At 35.5% G+C, this 19049-nt stretch overlaps 1 protein-coding gene and 1 pseudogene across 5 annotated transcripts in view; one reads left to right on the top strand and one right to left on the bottom strand.

Moving 5' to 3' along the window:
• Positions 1-19049, top strand: part of TCF12 (transcription factor 12) — a 307685-nt gene that overhangs the window by 55189 nt on the left and 233447 nt on the right. The window lies entirely within an intron of this gene.
• Positions 836-18728, bottom strand: LOC118731225 (annotated as a pseudogene).

Genomic DNA, 19049 nt, shown 5'->3' with positions numbered 1-19049 from the left:
GTCAGTTTAGGAGTACCCTAGTTAAGGGTACACTCAAGGGGCCAAAGAGCTGCATGTGGCTCTCGAGCTGCAGTTTGCCGACCATGGACTGAGCATAATACTCTCTAGGTCACTCTATGCTGTCTCAAAAAGTAAGAGCTGTTTCTTTTTTACAGCTGCATAGTATCCCATGGTGTAAAAGTACCACAGTTTTTTTATCCACTCATCTACTGATGGGCACTTGGGGCTGATTCCAGATCTTAGCTATTGTAAATTCTGCTGCTATGAACATAGGGTTGCATATATTCTTTCTGATTAGAGTTTTGGGTTTCTTGGGATATATTCCTAGAAATGGGATCACTGGGTCAAATGGCAGTTCATTTTCAGTTTTTTGAGGAAACACCATACTGTTTTCCATGGTGGCTACACCAGTTTGCATTCCCACTAACAATGTACTAGGGTTCCTTTTTCTCCACATCCTCCCCAGCACTTGTCATTTGTTGATTTTTTTATGATTGCCATTCCAACAGGTGTGAGATGGTATCCTCATTGTCATTTTAATTTGCATCTCTCTGATTAGTGACTTGGATGATTTTTTCATATGTCTCTTGGTCTTGTGTATGTCTACTTTGGAGAAATGGCTAAGACCTTTGCCCATTTTAAAATTAGATTGTTTGTCTTCCTTTTGTAAGTTGTATGAGTTCCTTAAATATTTTGGAAATGAACCCCCTTATTAGGTTTATCATAGCCTAATGTGTTCTCCCATGCAGTGGACCCCATTTTTATTTTGTTGATGGTAGGTCTAGAGTCTGTCTTTTTAAAAAATGTTCTTATTTATTGTTACTCATAATAAATCTCATTTTTTACTAGACTCAGAGGTAGAAGTTCTAGAGAGGGCAGCCTACATCTCTTGGCAATCTGTTCTTGCTGTTTTTCCTTGGCTTTCTTCACTCTCTTAGCCAAAAATTTAGCATATTCTGTAGCCTCTTCCTTATTTTTCTTAGCACGTTGTTTCTTCAGAGCAATATGCCGACGTTTGTGTTGCAGAACATATGGAGAAACAAGATGCTGAATCTTGGGTGCTTTAGTCCTAGGTTTCTTACCTTCTTTGTTTAGGGGCTTTGTCAAAGCATATTGGCAGATAGCATCTTCTTTAGAGATAGTGAAAAGTTTGTGGATTCTGCTAGCTCTTTTGGGACCCAAGCGATGAGGCATAGTAGTATCAGTGATACCAGGAATCTTTCTCCCCCCCCTTTTTTTTTTACAATGACTAAGTTGAAACACTAAGATTGGCTTCCACAGTGCTACTTTAAACAGATCTGCGCTTTCTCTGCCCAGTCCTCCTTGTTCTATAATAGGAATGCTCCTTATTCCACAGCAGGCAGACATGGTCATGGGTCAAGACACCTGCTTAATGGGGAATCTTTGTTTGTCATTCCGGACCACCGATTCAACTCTTCAGCCAGAGCAACAGCAGCACGCTGTGGCCACACGCTTCTCATACTACCCTGTTTTCCCGAAAATAAGACTGTGTCTTATATTAGTTTTTTCTCTCAAAGTTGCGCTATGTCTTATTTTCAGGGGATGTCTTATCTTTCTAGGCGCTAGGTCTTATTTTCGGAGGATGTTTTATTTTCGGGGAAACACGGTAGGTACAAGGTTCGCGCTTATCCTCCACTTCAGTGAGTTTGTGGCAGCTGGTGGCTGAGGAAGAGATGTTCAGCTTCATCCTGAAGCAGCTGACCACCTCTAAGGTGCCACAAAAAAAAGAGCACCAAGTTCTGTCTTAAGATGATTTTCCTTTATGGTGCTTGTACTTCACAGGAACATTTAGAGGGACATGGTGCTTGTATTTTTCATTGCCCTCCTAATCAGCAATTTAAAAATATTGGAAGCATGCATTTGAGCGCTAAATTCTAGATTGCATTTTATGGCTTATATTGCCTGAAAATCTGGAAATACTTATTTTAATAAGGGAGGGGTGATAATTAGTTTTCAACATGGGCATATTTGCTGTTATTAATATTGTTCTATATGTCTGTTGGCCGATAGCCTCCTTCTTGCAGGATTAAGAACCGAGATAGTATGTGTTTTTAATGGGCCAGTGTGTTCTTGGGGTATGTTTTGGAATACTGCTGAACTTTTAAGAATTTCTTAACAAATTTGACCAGAACTCCTAAATTAAAATTTCCATGTTACTTCAGGTAAGTTAAATAAATTCTCAGGTTTTTGCTTTAATTTCCCAGTCCCCTTATATGGGACTAGTTCAAGGAATGAAAAATGATATTCCTGATATTATCATTCACTAAATTGTTTTTCCCTAATGGTAAAGGATTTGCATGGGCCCATTCTTCTCTGATTCCTTTGCCTTTTTTCTCTCCTCTTTCCTCATTAACACTCTCTTCCCATCCAGTGACTGCTGTCCAACAAGATATAATGGTTGACCAAATCTAGGGGCATAGGAAAAAGCTGAATATTGAACTTGTATAGAAAAGGATTAAACTTGTGACCTTATGTTATCTTCCATGTAATTCTAATTACTACATTATAGTGTCTTAACTTATTTAATTCAGACATTTATAATCGGTTAACCAGTAAAGTGTGGGTCTATTTAAATGAAGTTTGGAGGAAGTAAGATCTCATTAGTATGCATTATGAAAAATGTCTTTTAGTCTACAGCTTGAATGATGATGGCCTGAAAATTTAAGACATTTAGGGCTAATAGTTTGTCATGGCAAATCGTTCATTATTTTTTAAGGAAATGAAAAGAACTAATTTTTGTACCTTATTTTTTTTATATGCTCTTGTTAGAACTATGAAGTTGACTCATATAAATAAATAATTGTATTATAGTGCCCTTTTTATCATTATTGACTGACATTGTACAAGGGTTGTCTTACAACATTTGGAGTATAGAAAAGGTTGATTAAAACAAGTCAGTGAAGAAGTTTTTAGTTTATTATGGAGACAAACACCTTTGTTGTGTGATTCCTTAGATTTTCTTAAAAATTGATCTCCTTAAACTAAAAGCCTTTTTCAAATCCCAACACCCTTAAAGTTTGTTGTCATATTCTTTTGATCTTTTTTGTTCTTATTTTAAACTTAAATTTTAAAACTTGTATTTCTTAGTCCCAGAGTTTGAAAGAGTTTAAAAATCACCCTTTTGAAAGAAAATATCCTTAATGATTTTAATTTGAATCTAATACTGAAAGTCACCTAACAATTCCTTGGATAGTGATTCTTTTTCTTTTTAAAAAATATATTTTATTGATTTTTCACAGAGAGGAAGGGAGAAGGATAGAGAGCTAGAAACATCGATGAGAGAGATACATCGACCAGCTGCCTCCTGCACACACCCACCGGGGATGTGCCTGCATCCAATGTACATGCCCTTGACTGGAATCAAACCTGGGACCATTCAGTCTGCAGACCGACGCTCTATCCTAGGGGTGTCGAACTCAATCAGAGAAGGGGCCAAAATCTAAAATCCAGCCTAAATCGCGGGCCGAATGGTTTACTGAACAGTCATAAACTGTCATTGTGATGGAAATGCAGCGGAGTGCAGTGATGACAGCGCAGTGCGGGCCACATTGCAAGGCCTGGCGGGACGGATTTGGCCCGCGGGCCTTGTGTTTGACACATGTGCTCTATCCACTGAGCCAAACCAGTTTCGGCTGATTCTCAATTAATTACCTATAAATGGATCACCCACATAAATAAATACCTTGTTATGTGGCCATCATGTCATTATGATTTTCATAAAGAGTGAGAAAGCAAGTCCTTTTTTTATTTGTTTTAAAATATTATTTTGATCACTTTCCTTCAAAATAGTAAAGGTTTCATATTCAGACATAAAGTTGGATGAACTGTATCATTTAGATCTAATTATAAATTCCATATTATATTTTTATCATTTTAATTTTAATAATTTTATAATTAAATATAGTTTGCTTTTAATAACAACAGATATATCATTTAAAATTTTTTCTTTCAGCTTTATTGAGATAGAGCTGATAAACAGTACTATATAAGATACATGGTATAATAACTTATCTTAAATATATTATGAAATGATTGCCATAATAAGTTAACATCCATTATCTCATATAGGTAAAAAAAAGTAAAAATGTTTTTTTCTTTATTATGAGAACTTTTCTCTTAGCAATTTTAAGTGTACCTTACAGCAGTGTTAACTACAGTTATCATGCTATATGTTACATCCCCAATACTTACTTATCTTTAACTGTAAGTTGGTATGTTTTGACCACCTTCGTATTTCTCCTCTCTCCATCCCATTTCTGATAAACACAAATTTGATATTTTTTCTGTGAACTCTACATATAAGTGAGATCCAATAGTATTTGTTTTTGTCTAATTTAATTTTACTTAGCATAAAGCCCTCAGGGTCCATCCATGTTGTCACAAATGGCAGGATTTCCTTCCTTATTTTTTTATTGCCAAATAGTATTCTGTTGTGTATATACACCACGTTTTCTTTATCCATTTATTTGTTGGTGAACACTTAGGTTTTTTTCCATATGTTGGCTATTGTAAATAAGACTTCAGTGAACATGGGGGATACAGATGTCTCTTTACATAGTGATTTTGTTTCCTTTTGATATATACCCAGAAATGAAATTATTGGATCATATGGTAGTTCTATTTTTTAATATTGTGAGCATTTCCACGATGTTTTCCACAGTGGCTGTATGAATTTACCGTTCTACGAAGAATGCACAAGGGTTCCTTTCATATACTCACCAGTGCTTATCTTTTGTCTTTTGGAAGATAACCAATGTAGTTGGAATGAGTCATTGTGGTTTTGTTTTTTATTTCCCTAATGATTAGTGATGTTAAATACCTCTTTACATACTGTGAATCATTTGAATATCTTTGTAAAAATGTCTGTCCAGGTCCTTGACCCAGTTTTTAATTGGATTGTTTTTCTGCTGTTGAGTTGTATGAATTGTTCATATATTTTGTATATTATATCTGGATATCAGATATAAGATTTGTAAACTATCTTGGAGTTTTGTGGTTCCATATCAATTTTAGAAAAAAAAATATGCCCATTGGAATCTTGATAGGATTTCATTGAATCTGTAGATGATTTGGGTAGTATGGATATTTTAATAATATTAATTATTCTAATCCATGAACACTGGATATCTTTCCATTTATCTGTGTCTTAGGCAGAGTCCCCCCCCCTTTTTTTTTCTGATAGTACATTATAAAATTCTGAGGGCTTTGAAGTGTTAGTATATAATCCTAAAAGCTCTTTAGCTAAAACTTTTCTTAATATCATGATCAGCTTTTCTTAATATCATGGCAGTCTTTCTATGAGTTAGTTACTATGTGACTAGCACTTTTGTTTTTGTAAATGGAAGGAGCACTCAATAGACTATTTTCTTATTTTAGATGAATAATATATTCTGATAATTATATTTGAGGCATCCATGTGTTAATGAGAATTATTGGAGAATAGAATTTTGTGTATGGTTTCATTTTCATATAGATTAAGCACACACTATTTTGTCCACTAAATGCATGTATAAAATCTGGATAAAATGGATGAAACAGCTATTTGAGGACTCTAAAGAATAATAATAGGTGGATTGGAAAAAATACTAGAGTCCAAAGTATCATCATATCGACTGTGAGATTACCAGTTTTTTTCCTTCCAGGACCCCTGAGCCTGAACTAATAGTCAGATGGCTACAAGTGAGCACTTAGGTATAGACAAAGAGGGCTCTAAAAGAAGCCCGCTAGTTCTGGCTTAAGGTTTGGGAAAGATAACTCCTAACAGTGTGAATGTGGAAATTCTTCTTGTTTTCTTTCCTCTGTTTTCTCATGCCATAGTCCCAAGTAATTCTTTGGTAATGGCAGCAGGGACTGCAGCAGCAGTAGGCTGTAGCCAAAATTAAGGATGGGAAATTTTCTCTCCAGCTGACAAATTCCCTTTCTCCCCTATCCCCTGTTCTTGCCCTTTGTAACCCTAGAGTAGGTATAATAGTAGAGGCATGTGATCAAGCAGATAAACTAAAGCCTGAGCATTCTGACTGAAGAAAGGAAAAGGGATCCCACAGAGAATTTAAAAATACTGATATCTGTAGCAGGAGAGATTTGGTAAAAACAGTACTATAAAATTGGTTATGAATTCATGGGCTTGCCTCTGAGCTATACATACATGGAAATAACAAATTATTGTCTAAGTTCTAGACTGATTACTGGATGATACAAGGTGGGACAGAGTGAGATAAAATGGCAGAGGCTTTGAAAATTGAAATGGTAATGGAACTGTGCCCACAGAAGCTATGTTGATATCTGTGGCCCTAACCTAACCATACCATATTGATCACCTGATAAAGCAAAAAAAAAAATAATAATAATAAAAAAAAATAACATTATCCACAGGATTTAAACAAGAGCCAGAGTTTCAAACATAATATTTAAAATGTCTATAGCATATGAAGTATATAGCATATGAAGAACCAGGAAAATTTGAATTCACATGAAAAGAGATGATCAAACATACCATATTATCATGATACAGATGTTGGGATATTATAGAAACTTTATAATAGCTGAAATATAAATGTTCCAGCAAGTAGTTGTGAATGCTCGTGAAATAGATGGAAAAGTAGAAAGTCTTAGCAGAAAAAGAGAAGATATAAGAAAGACATGGTGTTATTAGAACTGAAAAATACAATAAGTGGAAAAAACTCTCTGGATAATTCAATAACAAAGGGGAGACAGATTTTTAAAAATTGTACAGGACCTCAGGAATTATGGGAAAATAACAATGTTGGACATTTAAGTATATTTTGGAAAAGGCTGTAGTGCTAAAAAGTATTTGAAGAAATAATGGCTTGAAACATTACAAATTTAGTGAAAGATATATACATACAGATTCAGAGAACCTGAAATAGTGTAAATGAAAAGAAATTCATACCCAGACATGTCATAATGAATTGGAAAAATAAAAACAAAAAATAATATTGAAAGGACCCAGAGAAAAATGACATTACCTATACAGTAACAGTGACTTGAATGATAAGAGAATTTCTCATCAGAAACCATTGAGGTGGGAAGAAAAGGCAAAGCATTCTTAAAGTGCTAAAAGAAAAGAATTGTATATAACCAGGAAAAATACTTTTTAGTGATGAGAGTAATATAAGGACATATTCAGATAAAGGAAAACTAAGAGTATTCATTTGCCAAAAGATCAAAGCATTTGCTTAAGAGTGTTTTTAAGACTGAAGGAGAAACGATACCAGAAGGAAACTTGGATAAAAGGAATGAAAGAAGATGAACAGAAATGGTAAATATTTGCATAAATATCATAGTCTACTGAGTTCTTCAAAATATATTTGACAGTTGAAAGCAAATATCATAACATTGTCTGATGGGGTTTTCAGTGGTTGAGGTACAATATATGACATCTATGGTCCAATTGAAGTTGTAAGATACTAATCTAACTAGACTGAAAAGTTAAGTATGAATGTAATATTCCCTAGAATCACTACTTATAAAATAAAGAAATAATTTAGAATTACATTGGTATGTTAGATAATCAAAGTGAACCATTAAAAAAAATACTGAATCCCAAAGAAGACAGAAAAGGAAAACAAATGGAAGAAGCAGAAAACAAATAAAATGGCAGATGTAAGTTCTTACCCACCAATATTTGCATTAAACCTTTAAATGCTGTAAACATGTCAAAAGAGATTGTCAGAGTGCATAAGTAAATTACCCCATTGTATACTGTCTGTTAGAAATTTAGTTCAAATATAATAACATAGGTTAAAAGTGAAGGGATGGAATAAGATATTGTACAAAAACCAATAAAAAGAAAACTAGTGTTTATATTAATAGTGAATGAAGTAGACTCCATAACAGAGATAATTATATAGGATAGGATAAAAAGGACCATTACATATTGATAAAAAGATTCTAAATGTGTGCATACCTAACAACAGAAGTTAAAAATACATGAGCAAAATTTGACAGAACTCCGATAGTCCTTTTTTAGGAATAGATAGAACTACCAGACAGAAATCATCAAGGGTACAGAGTGCCTGAATAAAACTATCTATCACTTAGATTTAATTTATGTTTATATAATACTTTACTCAGCAACAGCAGATATACGTATTTTTCAAGTACATGTTACCCAAATATAACATATCTTAGTCATTATATAAATCTTAACAAGTTAAAAAAATTGAACTCAAAGCATGTTCTCAGAATATAATAAAAATGAACTAGAAATCAATAACAGGATAAAAGGAAAATCCAAGCTTTTTTGGAAATTAAATAGCAGACTTCTAAATAATATGTTGGGTAAAAGAAGAAACCTCAGGGAAAATTAAAATATATTTTGAACTAAACAAAATAAAAATATAACATGAAAATTTACAGCCTGGGCAGTGTTTACAAGAAAACTGATTGCATTAATTACATTAGGAAAAAAGATTCCAAATTAGTAATCTATGTTTCCATCTCAAAAGTTTTTAGTTCAAAAAAATTTTTAAATTATTGTTGAGATTTCTTCTTGGACACATGTAACATTTCAATAGGAGAGTTGAGAGCTCATGTATTTTTAACTTCTGTTGTTAGGTATGCACACATTTAGAATCTTTTTATCAATATGTAATGGTCCTTTTTATCCTATCCTATATAATTATCTCTGTTATGGAGTCTACTTCATTCGTTATCTTGTGCAAAAGAAAACAAAGTTTTATTTCTCCAGATAATATGAGAAATTAATTTTAAAAAAGCAAAAAAATAATAGTGACAATCAACAAAATGAAAAGTTTTTTGCATAGTTAAATAAAATTGATGTCTAGCAAAACTGACAAGAAAAAAGAAGCCATATAGAACCAGTATAAGTAATGGAAGAGAGGATATCATTATAGACACCAGGAATTCAAAGAACAATAGGAATACTAAAAAACAACTTGATGTGAACAAATTTGACAAATTAGGTAAAATGGACCAATTCATTGAAATGGATTAATTCCTGAGACCGGTTTGGCTCAGTGGATAGTGTCGGCCTGCAGACTGAAATGGATTACTAATTCCTTAGCCAGCTACCTAAACTTGCCCAAAAAGGGAAAGATTATGGTGATAAGTCTTACAACTATTAATGAAATTGAATTCATAGTCAAAAACCGTCTTAAAAAGAAATATCTACACACAGATGATTTACTGGTGAATTCTACCAAATACTTAAAGAATATTTAACATTTTGTCTCTCCCATTTCTAAACAAAGAAGAGGAGGGAATACTTCCCAATCCTCTTTATGAAGTCAGAATTAAACTGATAGCAAAACTAAACAAAGACAGAAGAAAAAGTGAAAGGATGAAAGAAAACTATGAACTAATACATCTCATGAACATAGTTGCAAAATCCTCAACAAAATATTAGCAAATTGAATCCCATTATCCATAAAAAGAATATATCATGGTTAACAAACCTACAAAAAAATCAACCAACATCATACTTTATGTTGTGTGACTGAATGCTTTTCCCCATGAATGAGAACAAGGTAATGATGTGCGCTCTTACTTCTCTTATTAAAATTTTACATGTGTCAAAAGAAGAAATCTCAAGAGTAATTAACTTTTTTTTGAACTAAATAAAAAAGGAAAACATGGTTTCAAACTTTGTGAGATGCAGCAAAAACAGTGCTTACAGAGAGATTTATATTATTGAATGCATACATTAAAATAAATACTTAAGTCAGTAATATAAGATTGGTAGGGAACTAGAAAAAGAAGAGCAAATGAAGCAATCAAAAGAAAAAGAGCAGAATCTGTGAAATTGAAAACAAAAAAATCAGTGAAACCAAAAGCTGTTGCTTTGAGTAAATAAGGGATGATTTACCTTATTTTCAGCTCTACTTTTCAGAGTCTAGTTTTGTTTTTGTTGTTTATATCTCTTTATTTATGACTTCTAATTCTGTACGTTTAGTCTCATTATTCTCTCCACTGAAGTATCATATCTGTAATATTTACCATGACCAGGTTCAGCTTCTATTTCTTCATTTTAGTTTTTCACCATTAAAATTCTACCTTAGTGCTTTATTTTTGCAGGTGTACATTTAATATGTCTCCATAGCCTTATTTTTTCTACTCATAAATTTTACTTTTTCTGTAATTCTTTTAATGCTTTTATTTATACTCCAGTGACCAGGAAACACACAATTGTAATGGTTTTTGGTTTTATGATTTTGACTATAAACATGCAATATTTCGGTAAGCATTTCACAAAAAAAGTCATTCTTCTACATAACTATCATAAAAAAAAAAAAACATTAAGCAGAAGTTTCCCTAACTCTATTTCCTATTTAAAATTTCCTTAATTGTCGCCCAAAATTTTCCATGGATAAAAATATATTTTTTGCAGTTGAATTTTTTTTAATGATTTTCAGTTTCTTTTTATTTAAAAGTTTCCCTTACAACCTTCTCCCCCTCTTCCCCCCCCCCCCCACCCCGGGTAGAATATCTCACATTTTGGATTTTTCTGATTTTCCTTGAAGTTTCATTTAATGTATTCCACTATCTCCCACTTTTTCTGAAACATTAAAATTTTGTCAATAAAACTTTGTAATTGATGCTATATGTATAATATTAAGAGGCACACAATATTGAATGACTTGTTCTTAATTTAACTTGCTTCCATGGTTTGTTCTGGGACTTGTCTTTTTCTTAAGAGTTCAAGAGAAAGGATAAAATAGAAGGATTTCTGTTGTCCCTGAAAAGTCATAGGAATAAAATAGTAGGTAAATGTATGAAAGATACTTAACCACTGGAATGAAAGAAAACATGAAACCATTTCTAGAAAGAGAAGGACCAGTGAGCCTTGAACTTGGAATATGAATATTTTGCGGTTGAGGAGCATGTCTCTTTCCCCAGTCCTTTTGTACAGTTTTCTTTGTCTGCATTAGGAAGTCATACCTAGAGCATGATGTGAATTACACAGTTGATCCAAGAGAGAAAATCTGGGAGCTGACTTTAAAGACAAATACATGGTGATGAAAGTGTTGTGTATGTGAGTGGTGTGGGAAATGTTCTACATTCCCCATGAGAAAACAAACACTTCTAGTTTACACTCTCCTGAAAACTGAGCACAAAGGGGAATATGCCTTCAAAAAAAATGACATTCTTTTTTTCTTAAGTGAGCACCCGTAAAATCATATTCAATCACAATTTTTAAATTAATTAACATGTTAAGTTTGTTGAAACAGAAATAGAATGCACTTACTTCATATTCTTTATTCATAAATCTGAAATTTCTGAGTAGACATCCATCCATGTTGATTGCCTACAGTTAGTTGACCCCTTCATGCATATTTTGAACACAGAACAGAATACTCTGATTAGCAAAAGACAGTTTCCAGTCAAGCATGTCATTTTTAAAGTCCTACACAGATATATTCCAATCAGACAAGAAAACTGATTGATTTAAAGTAAGTTCTTAGGAGGTATTTATTTATTTATTTATTTTTATTTATTGGACTGACAAGCTGTCAATTGAAAGGGAAACTCAGTTCCCATTCAGTATCTCTATAAAAGCAACTTTAACCAGGTAAAATAAAGCAAGCATAGTCTGTGGATCCTCTTATGCTGTACTTCTTATACATAATACTTAGCAGTTTGTGGGTAATTATTGATTCAAATTAATCCTTTATTATGTCCACACCTGGAAAACCAACACTTAACATGAACACTGCATCTGAGAAAAGAAGTTCAATTCTAGATTGTGAATTGGATTTATGGTAACCTTGAGAGATCAACATTTAAAATAGTGTATTTCTTTGCCCTGGCCAGTATGGCGCAGTTGGTTGAATGTTGTACCATGCCCCAAAGGATTGCCAGTTCTTTTTCCAATAAGGGCATGTGTCCAGGTTGAGTGCTCTATCCCTGGGGTTCTAACAATTGTAGAAGAGAAATTTTTTTCACATGGATGTTCCTCTCTCTATGAAAATCAATAAACAAAAATAAAAATAGTTGTACTACTTCTAGTATACCACTATTTAGTTAATAGAAAAATTAGAAAAATTCATTCTTATACAAGAAGAACCTATTTTCTACAATCATTTTATATGAGAAATTTAACCAACCTTTAAGCTTTTCACTATATCCCCACTTTCCATGGGTTAAAATAACTTGATGATTGTGTTCTGTAGGGTAGTGGATAACTATATATAGTCAATTCAGTTACCTTCTATAAAGTCATTAAGTTCCCTTGCTCTGCCATGAATTGTCAATATTGAACAAGTCTGTTTACATTTCTGGGCCTAAGTTTCTTCCTTTGTAAAATGAGGAGGTGGTGTCCCATCATCTCTAATGTGTTTTCCAATTCTAGAATTTTGTGGTTTTTATGTGTAATAACTAGCATAAAAACAAGTCTGAGGTGCTGACAGATTGAGATATATCTTCTGAATTATCAGGTAAAGTGATATAACTAGAATAATAGTCCTAAACATTATTTTTTATTTTAATTTTTAAAAATATGTTATTTATGATGTAAGGTAACTGTCACATTATTTTTCTAAACTTCTTTTCAGATAATCTTTATAAATGAAAGTTTAATTTTCAGTTTCCTTAAATCCCTTGGTCATCAGTTTTGTATTTTAAGTCCTTATTATATAAGGACTCACAATCCTAGGTCTCCATGGATAAAGGTTGGATAAGGAAGCACGTTTTCTTGACCAAGAGTATTTACCTACGAAATCATCTCCATTCAAACATATCCCTCAGCTAGACTGTCTAGCCATGGCTGTTGAGCCCAAACCTTGTTTATTTCTAGTGACAGTGTACAAACAGAACATAAAGAAAAATTGTAGATAATATGAAAGTGCTGTATGTCATGAAGTTCATGAAAGGGCCGTCGTAGAACAGTTTCAGTCATATGCAAAGCCATATGTGGGTGAGGTTGTGACAGAGACAAGATTGGTTAACAATTGTAGAAGAGAAATTTACCAAGAGAATGATCCAGTGACTTGGTTCTTTAGGAAAAAGTGATTTGAATGTCAGGATTCAGAGAAACCTTTGTTGAAAAATTACTTTTGTTTAGATAATGATCTGAAATTTAGCTAGGAAGTGAAGGATGCTGTTATACAGTATTATTAAAAATTATGACCTCCCTCCAGTTTTGTTCATTCTCCTCATAATTAGCACATGACCATAATAATGACCTAAATTTTGTGATACCTTTTAAAAATTATTTTGAAATTAAAGTCCTAAGCAAATATTTTTTTACTAGTTACTATGAAAATTTGGTTCTGTTTTTACATGGGATCATTTGGTAAATTTTTAAAAATCCAGTACCAATTATCCTTGTTTAGTGAGAATTCTATAGATTTATAGCCAAAGATGAGGTCGATGGATTTCTGGTATGCAACATTAATTTTAATATCAATGTTACAAAGAACTCATTGAACATTTCTTTTGTTGGGTGTGAAAAGTTCATTAAATTGATTTATTTGCTGAGGGACGAGAGAGAAGAGAGAAGAGAGGGGAGAGAGAGAGAGAGAGAGAGAGAGAGAGAGAGAGAGAGAGAGAGAGAGAGAGAGAGAAATGGAAAACATAAATTAGGTTTATAGATCACCAAAGATTAATCAAGCTCTTGTAGGACATCTCTAAATTTTTCAACTCAGATTTGTTCTGTGCTACTTGAAGTTCAAGGTCCCAAGGAGATGTCATTTTCATCCATGCCTGGCTCATATACAGCAGATTCTCGAATAATGTCATTGCCTTATAATGTTGTTGAAATTCCATTGGAACTTAACTCTTGTTTATATCAATTAGCCTTTGGTAAACTTGGTTTTGTTATACATCATTTTGCTGTAGTTCCAAGAAAATATTGATAACATTAAGTGAGGATTTAACTATATTTGACATAGATGTGGTAGCAAGTTCTAAATCTTTCCATTGTATATCTGATTTTATTTTCTTTTGCATGCAGTATTCATTTTATATTATCAGAGAAATAGTAGTGGCGTTTTTATTTTACAATTAGAGGACTGGTGCACGAAATTTGTGCACTGGGGGGGGTGGGTGGGGTTGTCCCTCAGTCCAGGCTGCACCCCCTCCAATCTGGGACCCCTCGGGATGTCCGACTGCCCGTTTAGGCCCGATACCTATAGGCCTAAACCGGCAGTTGGATATCCCTCTCACAATCTGGGATTGCTGGCTCCTAACCTCTTGCCTGCCTGTGTGCCTGATTTCCCCTAAAAGCTTCTGCCTGACAACTGGATCATCCCCTAACCACTCCCCTGCCAACCTGATTAACACCTAACTGCTCCCCTGCAGGCCCGGTCACCTCCAATTTCCTTCTCCTGCAAGCCTGGTCCCCCCAAACTGCCCTCCCATGCTGGCCTGATCTTGCCCCCAACTGCCCTTCCCTGCTGGCTTGATCGCCCCTAACTGCCTCTGCCTGCCTGATCACCCCTAATTGCCCTCTCCTGCAGGCCTGATCTTGCCTCCAGCTGCCCTCCTCTGCCATCCAATTGGGTTCTGATTGGTCAGTTTCTATGCCAGTCAGCATCTCGGCCTATTTTCATGCTTGGTCATAGAGGTGGGGCTGATCAGCAGCTGCCCCAGGCTGCTGGAGGTGGCTGAACTGCTGACCTCTGGAGAGAGAGGCTTGGCTGTTGGAGAGGGAGAGAGAAGCAGGATCTGATCTCCCTGCTCTCTCCCAGCCTCATCAGCAGCATCTGCCACTGATGATCAGCCCCACCTCTCTCTCCCCTACCTCCCCCGAGAGGTCAGTAGTTCATCCCGCTTTCCTGCTGCACACGAAGCCTGGCGAATCGTCGAGCCTCCTGGCCATTGCGTATGTGACGGACCCAGGGTTTTATATATTATTATATTGTCTCTCCAGCTATAAGAATGTATAAATGGAAACTATCATGGTATTTTAATTCTTGTGTGCTTTACAGATCTACAGTGTGGCTCTTGGTTATTGTTGCAAATTGGTTTCCATGGGAAGCCTGAGGTAGATTTTAGCTTACAGGCCATTAATGAGTGCTTTTGGGATCAACATCTGTGAAAAGAAAAGGAAGGAAACAGGATTGGACAGAGGGAAAATTTAAGTTGTGATTCAGACCAAATGATATCCTTGACCAACCCTTCACTGTGAATTCTGTCCTGTGTTGGGTTAAGGTTACCAGGCCCTTATAGTTTCACATGGATCTGTCATTGCATATGGGCTGCCCAGGAAGGGGCATTTCTTGGGCAAAAGCCGCTCTCGGTAGCTCAGGCACTCCAGCAGTTGGGGCAGTAAGTACGGATTGGTTGACATATCACAGTATCCTCCTCAGTAATATTTTATTGTCTCTAATAATTTTTCCTTCTCCTCCCTTTCCCTTTCTTCTCCATTCTTTCTTTCCTCTTATTTTTCTTTATAGTTTTCCTTGTGCTTCTGGGATAAGTCATAACACTTTTCTTTCTCTTCTGAGCAAGGGAAAGAGTCTTGACTTACTTTAACTGCCTTAAAGAATTATTGATAGTCTCTAAAAATAAATACTTTAAAAATGCATTGGTATTATTGTGTATAAGATGCTTCAGATTTCTTTCCAAACTGTCTAATACTATGAGTAAAAATAAAAATAATGTGTTTTTCTCTTTTGCATTTCTATATACATGATCTCTGGTTGCTGTGAGGCATTTAGTTTGTTTTGGGTGGGGCGGGAATGGACTATTTTAGGAAGGCAGAGAAAATAAAAAAATATTTGGCTTTTGATTTTAATCTATTCAGTATGTATATTACTGTGTGCCAGGTACTGTTATAAACTTGGGGATTATAGAATTTTGCAGCAAGAAAATGGGCTTAACAATTAGGTATTTTCAGCAAAATGAAATATTTCTAAAGTCCCCCTAAATTGCTTATATGAGTCAAAGTGGAGGGGGTGGATAATAGTTCTCTGGAATTTTTTATTTAAAAAAAATAACTTTGTTTCTCTTGTACTTGACTCTCCCAGATGAATAGGTCTGAAATAGTTAATTTATGGCTACTGGGATGGATCACATGGGTTTTCCCCTGGCTTCTAGGGTAGGAATAACTTAGGCCCTGGGGAGTAGGGGGGATGGGAGGAGGGAGAAGGGATGTGATGGGATAGGTCATTAGTGATTTTTGTCTTTAATAACTGCCCTAGAGCAATCCTCAAGAAGGAAGACTTCTGGTTGCAGTGCTCCCAAACTGTTGCAAATGCCTTAAATTTAACTGGTTCTGCTCTTCACCCTAGATGTTCTGCCATGATATGATTGTCATTCCTTTTAGCCTTATTGAGAAGTGTACTGGAAACAGCAGGGAATGGCCCCAACTCCTTACCTCCCACACAAAACACCTGCCAAAACCTCCAGATGCTTTCCCTGTCCCCATTTCAGTAGCCTTTGCACAGCCATTCCTTGAAGTGGCCAAATGCCACCTGGCTGATGTTTGGACAGACAGGTCAGGTTGGACTGATTTTTCTTAGGTAGTCTCCCAATAATGTCTAGATTAAAATTAAAATGAGAATCCTAAAGCACACCAGCCTGTCAAAGGGCCACATTGGATGCACTGTCAGCCTGTACCTCTGACTGATTGAGGTCCTACTTGTGGATTTCCAAGAATTGTAAGCAGCTCTCTCTCCATGGGCTCCTTAAGCACTCCTGGCATTGTACTTCCTGAATGGAAGCCAGACATTAACTTGCCTTCCTACCCAAAATAGAGTAACATGCACCATTGGGGTGTTGTAAGAGACCTCAGGTATTTAGTGAAATGTGTAGTTTTTAAATGATTGTAGAGATTTCTCCAATATTAGACTAACTTTGATTACTTGGGAGACGTTTTAGAGGGATGACTGATTCAACATTTACATGTACTCTGCAGGCAGTTATCCCTAGGAAGAATTAGGTTAGGTGTTGTGAAAATCAATATCTGACTTCTTTAGCTGAAGTGATCAATGATACTACCTGGTCTCTAGAAGGTATTCAAGTCACTGGCCAGGGTTCTTAAAGGTGATAGGATTGCCTTGAATTTCCTTGTGGGTCAGGTCGATTATAAGGCATATTCTGTGTAATCGATGGTACATATTCCTATAGCTGGATTAATGATTTGGTCTAAATGGAAAGGTCAGTTCAGACTCGTAAGGATAAAGCTACTTGGATTTCTACATTAGACTCTCATGGTTTATGGGATTTGTCCAGCAGATTTGGCCCAGGACCGTGGAAGACCTGGTGGTCACTACTGCAGGTTGGCCTCATCTTGCTGCTTGGAGTTCTGTGTATAGTTATTTGATTATTAAGACAAATTAAATAGATTTGGTCTTACCTTCATTGGTCAGATTAATCAGCTCGGTTGATAGAGTGGAATGCTTTAGAAAAATTTGCCAGGAGCCCAAGATAGTGTAGAAACAAGGGACACATAGTTTGGAGGTAAGTTTCCACAGTCTTCTTACATTTCTGCATGTTTTGCAAGCAGAGGCACTGAGTGCCCTTGTTTTGGACCATCCTTTTAAGGATGTTTGTATAGTAAACAGCCTTGGAAAATAGACAGTCAGTCTCTCTCTCTCTCTCTCTCTCTCTCTCTCTCTCTCTCTCTCTGGAACAAAGGGCAAGGATATTTGCTGTTCAGTATAATAGAGATAACATCGCTCTTCAGAGCAAAGTTAGGGCATGCTCACTGCTCACTATAAAAGACTTTGTTTGCTAAATGCAGACCTCTCCTTTAAACCCACTGTGTGTGTAGACATCCATTTGGGCTCATTCATGTTTCTATCATGGGATTTGACTGGTACTTTCTTGCTGTCTCAGGAGTCTCATGTTCTTTGCTTTCATTCATGAAACTGACAATCTACCTTGTTAGTTTACAAGTAGGGCAAAATCTCAGACCCTTCACGTTCTTTTTTTTTTTTTTTTTTTTTTTTTTTTTTTTTTTTTTTTTGAGAGCTAGAGAGCTAGAAACGTCGATGAGAGAGAAACATCGACCAGCTGCCTCTTGCACATCCCCTACAGGGGATGTGCCTGCAACCAATGTACATGCCCTTGCCCGGAATCGAACCTGGGACCTTTCAGTCCACAGACCGACGCTCTACCACTGAGCTAAATCGGCTTCGGTCCTTCAAGTTCTTAACAGTTTATTGGTGTTCCCTCTGGAGTGTCCATTTAGGGGGCCTCATATCTCTACTTAAAAATGATCTGTTTGAAAAAAAGAAAAGAAAAGATCTGTTTGACTATCAATGCAAATGTCAAATTCATATAACTTTCAGCCTGGCACTGTCATTTACATGTATATTACCTCTAGTACAGGGGTCACCAATTACTGCCCCAGCCCTTGGCGCCAAATCTGTCTCACTGCCTGTTTCTCACAAAGTTTTATTGTATTGTAATATAGCCACATTCTCTGTATTTGTATTGTCTGTGGCTACTTTTGGGCTACAAGGCAGAATTGGGTATTTTTAACAGAGACCAAATGGCCAGCAAAGTGAAAAAAAGTTATCTGTTCCTTTTAAGATAAGGTTTATAGAAACCTGTTCTAGCACTCTAACCCAACATTATTTCCTTTCAATATACTTTAAAAAGTGTTCCAAGGTAGATGTACAAAGATGGTCACTGCAGGGTTGTTGATAATAGTGGAAAAACAACAACAACAAAAAAGCCAGCAATCATCAAAACCTGGAAACAACTTTAGGAATTGTGAGATCTAGACTTACTGCATGAAAGTTGATCTGTTTGTTCTGCAGATTTTCACAAGTCATCCCTTCGATTGAACTCTCCCAATTAGTCTGAGGCACCACATTATATACTTGGACTTAAATATACATGAAACACCATTTTCTTCTTCACCCAGAACAAGAGGTTGTCAGATAATACAATCTGGGAGAGAAGGCAAGGGACACCAGATTTATTTGGCAAGCCTCTGCATAATGCAGGTTCTAGGGTGTGCAGGGATGCCCAGGAATAGGCTGATGTCCTGCTGTTAAGTTTTGCCTTTGAGTTTAAAGGTTTTGAAAGCCAATCAAAAGGGTAACCATTGGGAAAACAAAGTAAAACAAAATAAAAAACAACCAGAAACCCCC

Source organism: Pipistrellus kuhlii, unplaced genomic scaffold (assembly GCF_014108245.1).
Source record: "Pipistrellus kuhlii isolate mPipKuh1 unplaced genomic scaffold, mPipKuh1.p scaffold_m20_p_1, whole genome shotgun sequence".
Classification (NCBI taxonomy): domain Eukaryota; kingdom Metazoa; phylum Chordata; class Mammalia; order Chiroptera; family Vespertilionidae; genus Pipistrellus; species Pipistrellus kuhlii.
The sequence above is the reverse complement of the archived record's forward strand: the minus strand, read 5'-3'. Positions and strand labels throughout refer to the sequence as shown.